Below are 13,790 nucleotides of genomic sequence, written 5' to 3'. Positions count from 1 at the left end.
AGACTGCTGCTCGATAGAAAATGCTTTATGCTTGTTAAAATAATTGCCCTCAGTTTTCCAACTCATAAAATTGCCTTTGTAATTTGGTGGGGAATGTATCTTCTGAAACAATCACTCTAATGCTAGAGCAATGGCAACAGTTTTAATTAGTAGCATTGAGTTTCCACAGAAATGAATCCTGGGTGCTGCACAGAGCAGTAATTGTTGAGGTAATAGTCTTATTAATTCTGCCACACTTACAGGGGCAAACAGCAGCTAGCCTCACCACACCTCCACCAACACACACACACACAAATACACAAATACACAAATACACACACACACACACACACACGCACACACACACACACACACACACGCACACACACACACACACACGCACACACACACACACACACAAATACCACCTTAGAGTTAATTTTTGGCATTACAAGTTGAGGGAATTCAAATTTGCTGAATGCATGGATAATCATTTTTATAATCAGTTGCTGTTATTCTCACTATTGGGCCACTATGGAAACTTGCCATCAGATGCTGGCAGAGGTGCTTTAGTGCTTACAAAGGCCACGGCTCTGTTAGTCATCCTGAAGAATTCCACCTAGAATTCCTTTGTGCCACAGGGCTTCTAGCTGTACACTAGTTGCTACAGAGGGCTTTCACAAGCTAGGACCCTATTGATGTAATCCCATAATCCTCCTGCACAGGGGTCTCAGGACTGCAGGAAGGAAGTAGGGTAGGGTGGTGTGCTTTAATTAAAATCTGAAAAGGCAAGTTGAGAAATTTAAGTAACTTGATAAAAGGAATATGTTTCTGAGAAAAGTTGCCAGTGCTCGCACACTGTGAAATTTATAACTGCATATACATACAATGGTTGAGATGCATTTATGTGAGACCTTTATACAAAGTAAATTTCTTACTGCGGATGTAAAACACACAGCTAAATTCTTAATGATTTGCTTATTTTCCTGAGAGAAATAGCAATAATGAAATAGTGCTGACACAGAATATTTAATTTACGGTTGGGATTTAAAAGAATACTTGGTCCAGAATTGAATGTTGCAGGCCAACACTCAGAAGGTCTGTGTTTAATGAAAAGCCTACTCTTCAATACAAATCACCTTATTTACTTCTTCTGTCCCCTCTTGTTTTGTCTGATTTCATTCCTTTCACTTAGTCTGCATTATTGCCTCTTCTCCTGAGCTATTGATTTTGGTGAACATAGTTATTGCAACATGAAAACCTCTGAGTCTCCATCTAGTCATTGTGTTGTAGGCAGCAGACTGAAGAAAGAGTAACCAGTAACATCTCCAATTTACATTCACTTAGTTGGAAAACATTAATTTCTGTGTAGACAATCAATATCACTTACAAGATAATTGGAATGTTATTAATCTAGCAATATTCCTGTATAAATGTACTATAGCCTACTATGGTGCACACAGAAAGGAAAGTAGTTTATTATTTGGCCTTACTTTTTGTTTGATGAAATATCTGCATGAAAACACATTAAAAATATAAAACTTTTACAGATCCATTTTGTGTGTTTTTAGTGCATTTGTTCTTGAGTCTGTACAGATTTTCCTTGATCCCTATGATTCAGATAACGGAAAAATAAATAAATCCTGGTCCATAAAAAAATACAAATGTCAAAGAACTCCAAGAGCAGGCCACAGGAACAAACTGGGGTTTTCTTGTAGCTGGCAGGAATGTTGGACCAACTCTAATCCACTCACAAAGGGACAGCAGGGTGGTTTCACCCTGAACATTGGATATTGCTTCTGTGGACCCCAGATTCACTTCCACTGTTTTTTTTTTTTTTTTTACTGGCTTACTTGTTGTTTTTCAATGAACAATATGTTTGTCTGTGTGTTAAGTCATGTAGAAGGAGGAATTTCACATGCGTACAGACCTCAAGTGTTCATGACAACATGAAACTTTATTTAAAAAGGCCTACGACAATAAAGTCTACAATGACGAATAATCTTCTGATCATTAAATTAACCCCATGCAACTTAGACGAAAAAAAGCCACACCACAAAATCTATCCCTTAGCAATCAGAATGGCTTCTGCACATGTTTTGAAATGAATAATATTGATAATCTGTTATTATATGGAATTAAATATGTATATATGTGAAGAAAATTGTATTTTATATGAGACACACTACCTACTCAAGGCCAAATGCCACATCTTCATTCAGACTGAAATGCATCTTATCAGTGTACAGTGCATTTATCACATGATGCACACACTTGACCCGGTCAAGAAGTTTTTTTTATTGACTGATAAAATCTAATTACATTTCAAAGGTTCCCAAAGCAGGTACAGCACGAGGAAACACCCCATTACAATCACGATATTGCAGCGTGTAGCTGCCTTTCAGTAGACAGTTCATAAGCAGGGATGACAATTAAAGGAAAAACCACCATCTACTGTTAGAAAAGCTTCACTGTGTTTCACACAATTTGTCTCTGAGAATGAGAATTAAACATGATCCTTTAATGATATTCTTTAATGTAATATTTTGGTGATGGTGAAGGAAAGCACTGTCTAACACATCTGCAAATTCTTGCATTGATGTTCACCTGTGTTGAAAGCTAATAAAAAACACTATAGTATATGATCATTTTTGCCCCATGGAAGTCCCATGGCATCGCCATATTAGAAGAAACTGCATTGATAAGAAAAAAAATGTTTCACCCTACCATAAATCATTCTTCATATCAATTTTCAGAGAACATTCCCTTCCTTTAATTTGTAAGCTTAAATACTTTTGTCTAGCATCATAAATTATTGATATATCTGGACTGTTGCCAAGCATCTCCCAACCACCATAGACAGTAGGGCCAGTGTCATCAGTTCAAACACTTAAGACAGGCTCTTTGTGGATGGAAGGCCACAATGGCCAAAAGAAATGTATCAGCAAAATGTGGCCTCAAATCTGACATATGAATGTCTCATTGAAACATTTTGGCTAACGTTTTATTGTAACACTGTCTAATGAGGCTATGGGGTAAAGAACCTTTGACTTAGCCAGGAACCCTTGTAATTACGTGTACTGCTGGATAGGTCTATTGTAATACAAAACTACATGACTACTTATTCCAAAGTCTATCAAACCCACAGCTAAAAGGATAATAGCTCGGCCTTAGAATGAAACATAGCTTAGCCATGGAATAAAAGATATTTAGTCCAATTGCTCTGCTGAATACAGAAGCTACGTAAATCAAAAAGGTGTAAATTAAGAGATTTCTTAATTAACTGTGAATGTGAACCAGTTAATAAGAACAAGATGATTCCCCGGTGAGCAGGCTGGATTACTGCTGTAATCTCTTCTGTCACATATTGTGAAGCCCCAAATCTCCCCTTGCTCTAAGGAGCATTCAACCCGTCAGTTGAAATGAAAGAAGCCTTAACGAACACCTCTCCCACTCATGGAGCACTCACATCCACTTACTGTTTAACATGGGCTGTGTAGCTCATGCTGATGGCGTGTGCACTAAAACTGGGAAATCTGAGTCCGCTGAGGTGTAGAGTGATTCTTGTATTCCTTTAAAGAAAAGAAAAAAAACTTGCATTATTTTGCTTTTTATGTGTGTCTCTGTTTGTGTGTTAGGCACATTCTCAATGAGTAGAGTGTAAGTTCCTCTATTGAAATGGCACTCTCAAGTGGTTGCATTAAATTTACCATATTGGATAGTGTATGCAAAACATGTGAAATAGCTTCAGAAAAAATTGCCATAATGAAAGATTACAGTTAGGTTTATTGTGAATTGAAGAAATGAAGTAGTACTGGCAGTATATTATTCCAAACCCCCAATGAAGTTGAGGGACTAAGGTTAGGCACCCTGTTTTTCTTTTGTATTATCATAAATCATAGTAGGCCTATTTAGTCATTCAATACCACACTGTCCCCTGGGACCATAATCTGTTTACAGGAACACTGCAGCTTTGCATAGTACTTTCAAATCCATACCAAATGCATTTTTAATTGGTAAATAAATGCAAAACGCATGCTAACAGGCAATTGTAGCAGTGCTCCTGAATGCTTAAATATGGTTCTAACCATGATGTTCACATTATGGATTTTGCATCACTGTGTGTTTCCAAGGTGATTTATAATCAGCCAAGCATCCAATCTCCATTGTAGCATAATGGAAGGTCTTGAACCAAGCTATGACTTCATCACATTTCCACATGAATATTGAAGATCTCACAGAGTCTCCAAACGAGAACCAGTTTAAGATTGTAATAACACATTGTACAGTAATCTTTAGCTATTACAATTACAATTTTTCCTTCTTACAATAAAGTCCTCACTTTATCTTTGGTACATTGGAAAAAATTACCCACATGTGTAGTAAGTGCACTATACATGTGAGTGCTTTCTCTTTGTAGACAAATTCTTTAAAATACGCAACAATTACAAGAAGCAGAGCTTCATTCATAGGTAAGTATTTCCATGTCTTAAATTAAGATGATATACTAATTAGGAACTAAGCTCAAGTAGGTTATTGTTTTCTATGCTACTTAAGCAAATGCCATTAACCATCACTATTTCCATTCTCCCTTATGCACATTTTGTCCCCCATGCTTCTTTTATTCATGACATTGTGCACTGCTTTTCAATTAGGTGTTTTCTAGTTAGAGGATGATTTCTCATGCAGTCTGTCCTTCTTTTTTTTCTGGAGTGACTTAGTTAATTATTTTTAGCAGGACCAAGAGCATGGCTTAAAATGTGACTGCTGTTCCAGAGCCACCCAGTGATCAAAGGCCAAGGCACATCACCATGTGGTTGAGCACATGATTCTATTGCAGGTAAGGGAGTAAAGAACATAAACATCCATGTGATTGCACAGCAGTTAAAGCACTTGATAGCTAGATTGTGTTAAGGAAAAGGACATCAAGATATGTTTTTGTTTCTGGGTGTTGTTTCTTCATTTAAACTGAAAAAGAAAAGCAAAGGAAAACATTTTGAGTTACTACAATTTTATACCTATGATTTTAATGACGTTAATCTATCCATGGTTTTTAACCATCGCCAATTATACTGTGTAATGAGAGAACAATTTAGCAGTAAATTTCTTTGCAGGATTCAACAGCTCTGGCAGCCATCAAAGAGGATACTGTTTCTACGAATTAAGTCCAAAGGTGAAACATCCCCTTTTATCATCTTAATTGAGGGTAATTAAGATAGGCATTTATATCATTGCAGCAATGGACAGTAGTTACCCAGACTTTATAGTTTAATGGCTTGCTTTGTTTTTTAGACAATCAGATTTACAGTTAAAAAAAAACAACTCTAAAAAATACCTTAGTGTACAGTTTCTTAGAAACTTTTAAAGAAGATTTGATAAGAAACTCCCATCAACCTTTGTCTCTGAGCATCAAAATTTTAAATCACTGAAAAAGGCTGATGGATTAGTTGTATGGACTTGTTGAGGTGTGTAGCCTTCATGGAGGAGCAGATGTTACAGGGTGGTATCCAACTTTTACAGATTGTTTCAACCCCTATTTATGTAACCTAAAGTGTATGATATTTGAAACATGGGTTTTGTGAGCTTTTGAGACCTCTACATCATCACTGTGGTTTTATTTCCCAAAAAACTAAATATATATTGTACAATAAAATGCACTTAGGCTACTTCTTTCCATCCTAACTCTTTCTTGGTGCTTTCATCCAGGCCCATGACAGCAACCAACATGTTGAAAACTTCTGCAGCAGTCTTTTGCAGTAAACACCCATGCCTGGCATCCCCTTTCCTTATACTCATTAACTGAGACTGTCAAATTGTCAAAGAGTTCTCACAGTATTCCTGGAGGCCAAAGTAATGCTATCTAGACTAAGTATCTGGTTAGATATTATATTTCCGATGGTCAGATGTTTAGGACAATAACCTGAGTTTTATCTGAATTTAAAAGCAGGAAATTAGATGTCACCCAGGTCTTTATGTCTTCTCTGCAGTTTAACTAATTGGTATGCGTTATCTGGCTTCATGGATAGATGAATTTGGGTATCATCTGCATGAAAATGTATGCTATGCCTTCAAATGATCCTGTCTAAGGAAATCACGAATAATGTAAACAGAATCGGTCCTAGCACGTAACCCTGTGGAACTCCATAATTAACTTATGTGAAAAGTACTTTTCTTTTATATGAACAAATTGGAATCTATTAGATAGATATGATTCAAATAACTGCAGCACAGTACCTGTAATACCTACAGCATGCCCTAATTGCTGTAATAAAATATTATGGTTAACAGTGTCGAACGCGCTGAGGTCTAGCAGGACAAGCACAGAGATAACTTCACTGTCAGAGGCCATAAGAGTATCATTTGTAACCTTCATTACAGCCAATTAATAGAGATAGTTTGACCATATTTAAGACTGAAGCATTAATTAATGATAGGAGTTAGTTGAGCAGTCTTGTAGGAATGGGGTCTAAAAGACACACTGGTGGTTTAGAGGACGCAATTATTGAAATTAACTCATGAACATCAATTGGAGAGAAGGAGTCTAAATAAATGTAAATGGTATTGAAAGTAGCTGTACATAATGTTATAGCTGTGAGATGAGTAATTGTCTAATCATTAAAATTTTATTTGTGAAGAAATGTATGAGTTAAGGTTAAAAGAATGCTCGGCCCAACACACCTGTGACTTTTTGTCAGCATGTCTACAGTACTAAAGAGAAACCTGGGGTCATTTTTTTTCTTTCAAAATGTTTTAGCTTTACAGAGGGCTTTTTTTTAAGTGAGCAACAAACTATTTACCAGGCAAAATGAAGATTTTCAAATGAGTGTGATGCAATTTCCTCTTACAAGTTATCTGCTTTCCACAGTATCCAGAGTTATGCACAGTGAAGAAGTAAAATTATTAACAAGATAATCAACCTCTGTGGGAGTAGAGTTCATGTAGCTACTCTGCACTATGTTGTCGCATGGTATTGAAGAAAATAATAGTGAAGGAATTATATCCTTACACCTAGTTACAGCACTTTCTTAAAGACATCTACTGTGATGAAATGTATCCCCCACTGCGTAGCCTATTATTCTAAATTTAAATGTTATTAGGAAATGATCAGACAAAAGAGGGGTTTTGGGCTATACTGTTAAATGTTCATTTTTTCACTCTCAGCTTAAACAGAATTTTCCCACATTCCAAAATATGTGTGGGTTTAGGTTAACTCGCAATTCCAAATTGACCATAGATGTGAATGTGAGCATAAATTTTTGTCTGTCTCTGTGTTGGGATAAATTACAGACATGTTCAAGGTGACACAGTTCACCCTGTGATATTTGGGATAGGCAGTATTGAATTGGATGGGTCAGAAAAGATGATGAAAGGACGGAAATTCTTTTTTAATAGCAGATGAAAGACACAGACTACTTACTTCAAGTGTATGTTGAGACACAATGTAGACAAACTTAGCAAGTCGGAGAAACTCAAAGTTCTCTGAAGCAGTTTATTGTTGTTATTGTTGTTTGGGGGGATTTTTTTGTCCTAATTTATGACTGTTCAAGAACTTCGGTATTTAAGAACTGAAAAGATACAATATTCTTGATTTTCCTAACCTTAAGGACATGCTTATCTGAGTGCCTGTGATGGCTACGGTTTATATCATCTATGAACTCTTGCTGTTGACCGGAATCTAGTTCATCTAGTTGGTTCACCTAAACCAACAGTTGGCTAATTATTACAGACTTTCTGGATGGATAAATTAATACAGTACTTTTGCATCATAAGGGTGCCTTATTGTGAGCACAGGAAAAAAATATTTTACATTCTAAATCTAGCAGGGAGATTGTCCTAAATTGAGTGATTATGAAGAAACCATTTCCTATCTATAAACATTTTATAAGGTATTAAACTTGGAGCTGGAAGCTAAGGCTTTGGTTTTGCAAATCATGTTTTGGATTTCCTGCAATGTGGGTTCTTTTCTATTCAGATCTGTTTAGGGTTTCAACTTATCTCTGAACCCTAGATGGGTTCCTGTGTACACTGTAAAAATCAATTTGTTGACTCAAGTTGACAAGGGGAAAAGGACAGTTCCTTTCCTGATCACAGTGCTTCAGTTTGCAATGGACAATTTGAGTGCGTTTACGCGTTAACTACCATACATGGAGATGCACGGCAGTGACTGCGCTACACAGCCTTCACTGAAGTGATTCTGTGAAGAAATAAGAAAAACAAAACCTTTAATTTGTATGGTTATCACCACAAAAAACAGTAAAAATACTTTTTGCTAAGGATAAAAAGATATTTGCTTTCCAGATTTAAATGTAAGCAGACATGAAGACACTATTAGAAAGGACACTGAATGACATTGCGAAGAATGGAGAAAAACTAATGGATCTTTACTCAAGAAAAAAAAATATGTGTGAACAGAAAAAAATGAATATAAAGTAAATTTTAGCTTTAGCTCAGTAGCTTTTGCTTGTGTGTGATGAGGGCAGCTTGATTCTTAAAAAGAAAACAATAAAAATTGTTCTTTAAACATGTAAATGAACCAACTACTAGTTGATGAATCAGAATGGCTAACTGAAGGCTGAACAGTCAAGCTCCTGTCAGGTATCATAGCGGCTAAGATGAATAGGCACATGGCTCAATATATGAAAGGGCACACAAAGGAATTGGCAAGAATACCAGAGGAGCGTAACACTAGTTCCTGATAGACAAAACAGTCACCCAAGACTGCAAGGCCAGACTGACCAGTCTGTCCACTGCCTGGATTGATTACAAAAAGGCCTATGACTTAAGGCCCTGGAATGCCTACAATTGTAAAAGACCAACAGGACCTCAAGAGCCTTCATCAGGAACTCAATGGGGATGTGGCGTACAACACAAGAGGCCAACTTCAAGCCAGTAGCACAAGTCACCAGCAAGTACAGGATTTAACAAGAAGATGCTCTGTTCCCACTACTGTTCTGCATAGGCCTGAACCCCCTCAGTGAGATTATTGGAAAGACTGGCTGTGGATACCAACTACAGAATGGAGCAATTGTCAGCCACCTTCTCTACATGGATGACATCAAGCTGTATGCCAAGAGTGAATGAGACATTAATTCACTAATCCACACCACCAGCCGCAATGACATCGGAATGTCATTTGGACAAGAGGTGTGTAATCGGATGATAACAAAGAGCACACTGCCAGAAGGCAACATTGCAGACATCGAGAACAGCTACAAGTACCTGGGAATTCCACAGGCAAATGGCAACCACAAAGAGGGGAAGATGGGATGGGAAGAAAAAGATCCGGGCTACCAACACCTATGCCCTGTCCGTGATCAGGTACCTTGCTCTGAGCACAAGATCTGTAAAGGCCGGGATCTATCACACCAGGCAAGACCTCAGGTGCAGGCTGTGTAAAGATGCCTCTGAGACAATCCAGCACATAACAGCAGGGTGCAAGATGCTAGCAGGCAGGGCATACATGGAATGCCATAACCAGGTGGCCAGCGTAGTATACAGAAACATCTGTGCCGAATATGGCCTAGAAGTGCTTAGGTCAAAATGGGAGACGCCCCCTAGGGTGGTCGAAAATGACCGAGCTGAGATCCTGTGGAATTCAGATGGAGAAAATGGTTATGGCTAACCAACCAGACATAGTGGTGGTAGAGAGCAGAGGAAGACGACCGTAGTGATAGACGGAGCGATACTGAATGACATCAACATCTGGAAGAAGGAACACGAGAAGATGGCAAGGTATCGAGGGCTCACAGAAGAGCTTGTGAGATGTGGAGGGTGAAGACAACAGTGGTCTCAGTGGTAATTGGAGCACTAGGCCTCCTAGGACCTAGGACTCCCAGGGTAGGCGAGTGGCTCCAGCAGATCCCAGGAATAACATCGGAGATCTCTGTCCAGCAGAGTGCAGTCCTAGGAACAGCTAAGATACTGCGCAGGGCCCTCAAGCTCCCAGGCCTCTGGTAGAGGACCCAAGTGTGAAGCATACACCGCTTGCAGGGGGCAAGTGGAGAATTTTTTTAAAAAATATAAATTGCTTTAGGAAATACAGTATAATATTTTGTGTATTTGGTTACATTTATATAATGTATAAGTCCTTTTGACAAAATGTATTGACAAAAAACGAAGGTAAAATATTTCTGTTACTATTTAACCCTTTAAGACCTACCATAGAACCAAGTCCCCAGAGCTTATATTATATTTTTACATGCTGTGGAGCCACTTTTGGGAGCATTTCAAGTTGCTATACATCAATACAACCATTATAGCCCAGATTTTAATAATATGTCTGCATTAAGTGCATAGTAATTACATAAATTGCAAAAAAGTGCAATAAACTACAAAAAAATTGAAAATCGTTTTTGTTTTTTTAACATATATTTCTTGTTAGAGAAATTTAAGAGGCTTATCCCTCAAAACTGTAAATACAAAAAAGTTGCACAAAATAGTTTCCCACCACAGGAAATTTATTTTGAGTGTCTTCATAGTTTTATTTTTGAAATACACCAATTTTTATAAACTGCAGGAAAAACGAAAATAAATATTATAATGCAAATTTGCAAAAAAGCAGCATATGCATCAAAATAAACTATTTCCAGCAGTGCGATGAGTCCTAAGCATCCCAGAAACGACACAGAAAGTCATAAAGTCAAAGATAACTTTTAAAAACACCAGTATAGGCTCATGAGGCCCTGAAGGTAAAAAACTACATTTCTGCAAAAATGACATCACTTCCGGTTTCAGGCAGGTCATGGCGGACATGCAAAAGTTCGCGCTGACGTCTATCCCAACGTAGGAAGTGTTACGAACAGCTGATTGGATCGGCAAAGCGTGTTTCTGGAATATTATGTTTTTGTTGCTGCAAGTGCTTTTTATGCAGTTTTTGCAAAGCTTTATGTGGAAGGAAACTGTGACCGAGGACAAGCTGATGGCATAAGATGTAAGTACAACTCCTCCGGTTTCATATGCAAAAAAAATTTTTGCGCTAGCTCACGTGGTTGCAGAGCTACCGGGATTTAAAAGTAGTTACGCAAAACAGAGCGTGCCCGCTCCAACCGGCTTTAAAAGGTTAATATCATTGTTTATAAAAAAGTAAAATAACTATCACTTCACCATTTATTAACCGGGCATATAGTCTTATGTCATGAAACGGCTGTGGCAGGCAGGAGGAAGGACCCAAAAGCAGAACTCAAAACACGGGGATGAACTGAAGGAGGCTGCTTTATTGCAGTGGCATAACTTACACAAAAAAATACTTACAAGACCAAACCAAAACCTAGAAACATTGAACCAATCACAACACACTGGGAAACTAGAGACAGCGACCTCAGGGAGCACAACAAGAGAAACCCACACAGCATGAGGGGATGCCGCGACATTGACAGAGAGAAACACAGTGCTAAAATACACTAAGGGATAACGAGGGAATGGGACACAGGAGGAGAGCACAGCTGGGACTAATAACACTTGACCTGACTAAGGGGAGACGAGGTTAGAGATACAGACATGAGACAAGGGACCGTCAAAGTAAAATGACATGAACACAAGGGGACCACAGAGAACCCCCCCCTCCAGAAAACTCTAAAAATGAATAAACACAAAACATAAACAAGCAGTCACAAGACTCCGGACTATGACATCTTATTTGAACTATCTCACATAATGCAGTTTAGAAGTTTTGAAAGCAGTGGACAAAAACAAAGCTTCACCATTACCATTGGGACATTCACTTTCTCACTCCTGCCTGCCCCTGAAAGCAGACTGGAGGAGGATACGACAAAGTGGTAGTGATCCTGGTAGCATAGTTCTACCGAGAGACGTTCACCAAACCTTTATAACAAGGCACATTGCATATAAAAATTTAACATAAAACTTTAGCATTACAAAACCTGAGCCAGCGATCTGTCACCACAGACAGATTCTTGTCAAAATTCATGGACTGGGAAGAGAAATCAAGTTTTGCTGTGAAGTGAGCAAAAACCAGATACATTTACAACAATTGCATTTCAGCTGGCTCAAAATGCAAAAGAACAATTTCTGCGGCACGAGGTGGAGTAGCAATGGTGTATGCTAGCTAAATATCTGCTGACGTTAGCTAAGTCGAAGGTTTTCGCAACTCAAAGCTAGCTTAGTAGCACTCAAATATGTATTACAGATAATCCCATGGATGTAAATATGAAATATGCATTAAAAGTTGTGCTGACTCACTCAGGCAGAGGCAGAATGTTTACTGCTTTGAAATAAACTACCTAGAAATACTTACTTGATAACAATGTGCAGTATTATATTAAAAAAAATGGCTGACAGCACCTTCACTGGATTTCAGATGTGACCCTTGACATTGAGCATCATGTGACCGTGTATGTTACATAAAAGTTGGATGCTGACACATTTTCTGAAGTAAACTGAACGAATTATTATGAGTTTTAAAGTATTTGTTCAAGTTTTAGCTGTTGTAATGCGTCTTACTTAGTTGTAATGGGCAATGAGTTCAACCAGCATAATTACATTGGTTGCCCATCTGACTAAAACCCCAAATCCCTTTTTACAGTGTACATCCCACAAAAACACTTAGGATGTACACTGTAAAATGTGACTAAAAGCAGATTGCAGTTATTTTCAAATCTCTTAAACCCATATTTTATCCATAGCAGAACATAAAAAATTATCAAATACTTAAACTGAGAAAATGTACAATTTTAAGAAAATAATCTCATTTTAAATTTCATGGCAGCACCATGTCTAAAAAAAGTTGGGACTTAACCATGTTGACCAATGCATCCCTTATTCTTTTTAGAACAATCCACAAATGTCTGGGAACTGAGAAGACCATTTGCTGGACTTGGGATAGAAAGTCCAGCAAATGTTTTCTCTTTTTTGTTTGATGTAGGATTCTAGTGCCTCAAAAGTCCTTCTTTGTGACATATTTCATTTTATGAGGCACCAAATGTTTGCAGTTGGTGAAAGCTATAGACTGCAGGCTCTTTAACACACAGACTATACTACAATGCCCTACTATTTTAATATATGCAATATGCAGCTTAGCAATGTCTTGCTGAAATATGCGGAAAAGTAAGTATTTTGGATTGAAGGATATGTTACTCTGATTTATCTGACCACAGAACCATTTTCCAGTTTTTTTTCAGTCTATTTTAAATTTGGCTCAGAGAATCCGGTGACATTTTTGAATTATGTTCATATATGGTTTATTCTTTGCATGATACAGCTTTAACATCCATGAGTGGATAGCATGGTGAATTGTGTTTTTAGGCACAGGCATGTCCCATGTCCCATGCACACAGAGATTTCTCCAGATTCTCAGAATCCTTTGAAGATATTATGTTCTATAGATGACAAACTATCCAAAGTGTTTACAGTTTTATGTTGAGGAATATATTATTCTGAATTTGTTCCACAATCTGTAGACAGCATTTTTGCAGATTGGCGAACCACTGCCCATCTTTATTTCTGTGTAACTGCCTATATTCTTTTTATATCCAGTTCTGTTACTGACCTGATCTAATCAGCTGCAAAATGTTCCTCCAGCTGTTTCTTTTCAGTACCACTTTTTGCTGTCCCATCCCAACTGTTGCTGTCATCAATATAAGCTAATATTCTTTATGAAACAGTAAAATGTCTCAGTTTTAAAATTTGGTATTTAAACATCCGATACATTTTCCTGTGTTCTATTGTGAATAAACTATGGATTTGTGAGATTTGAAAATCATTACATTCTGTTTTTATGTACATTTTTGAGGAATTGCGGTTATATCTAATTAAATCATATAGAATCAACAAAAATGTTTTAATAAATTTATGCG

This window comes from Neolamprologus brichardi, chromosome 1, assembly GCF_056152115.1.
Source record: "Neolamprologus brichardi isolate AB-2024 chromosome 1, ASM5615211v1, whole genome shotgun sequence".
NCBI classification, from domain to species: domain Eukaryota; kingdom Metazoa; phylum Chordata; class Actinopteri; order Cichliformes; family Cichlidae; genus Neolamprologus; species Neolamprologus brichardi.
This window is presented reverse-complemented; position numbering follows the sequence as displayed.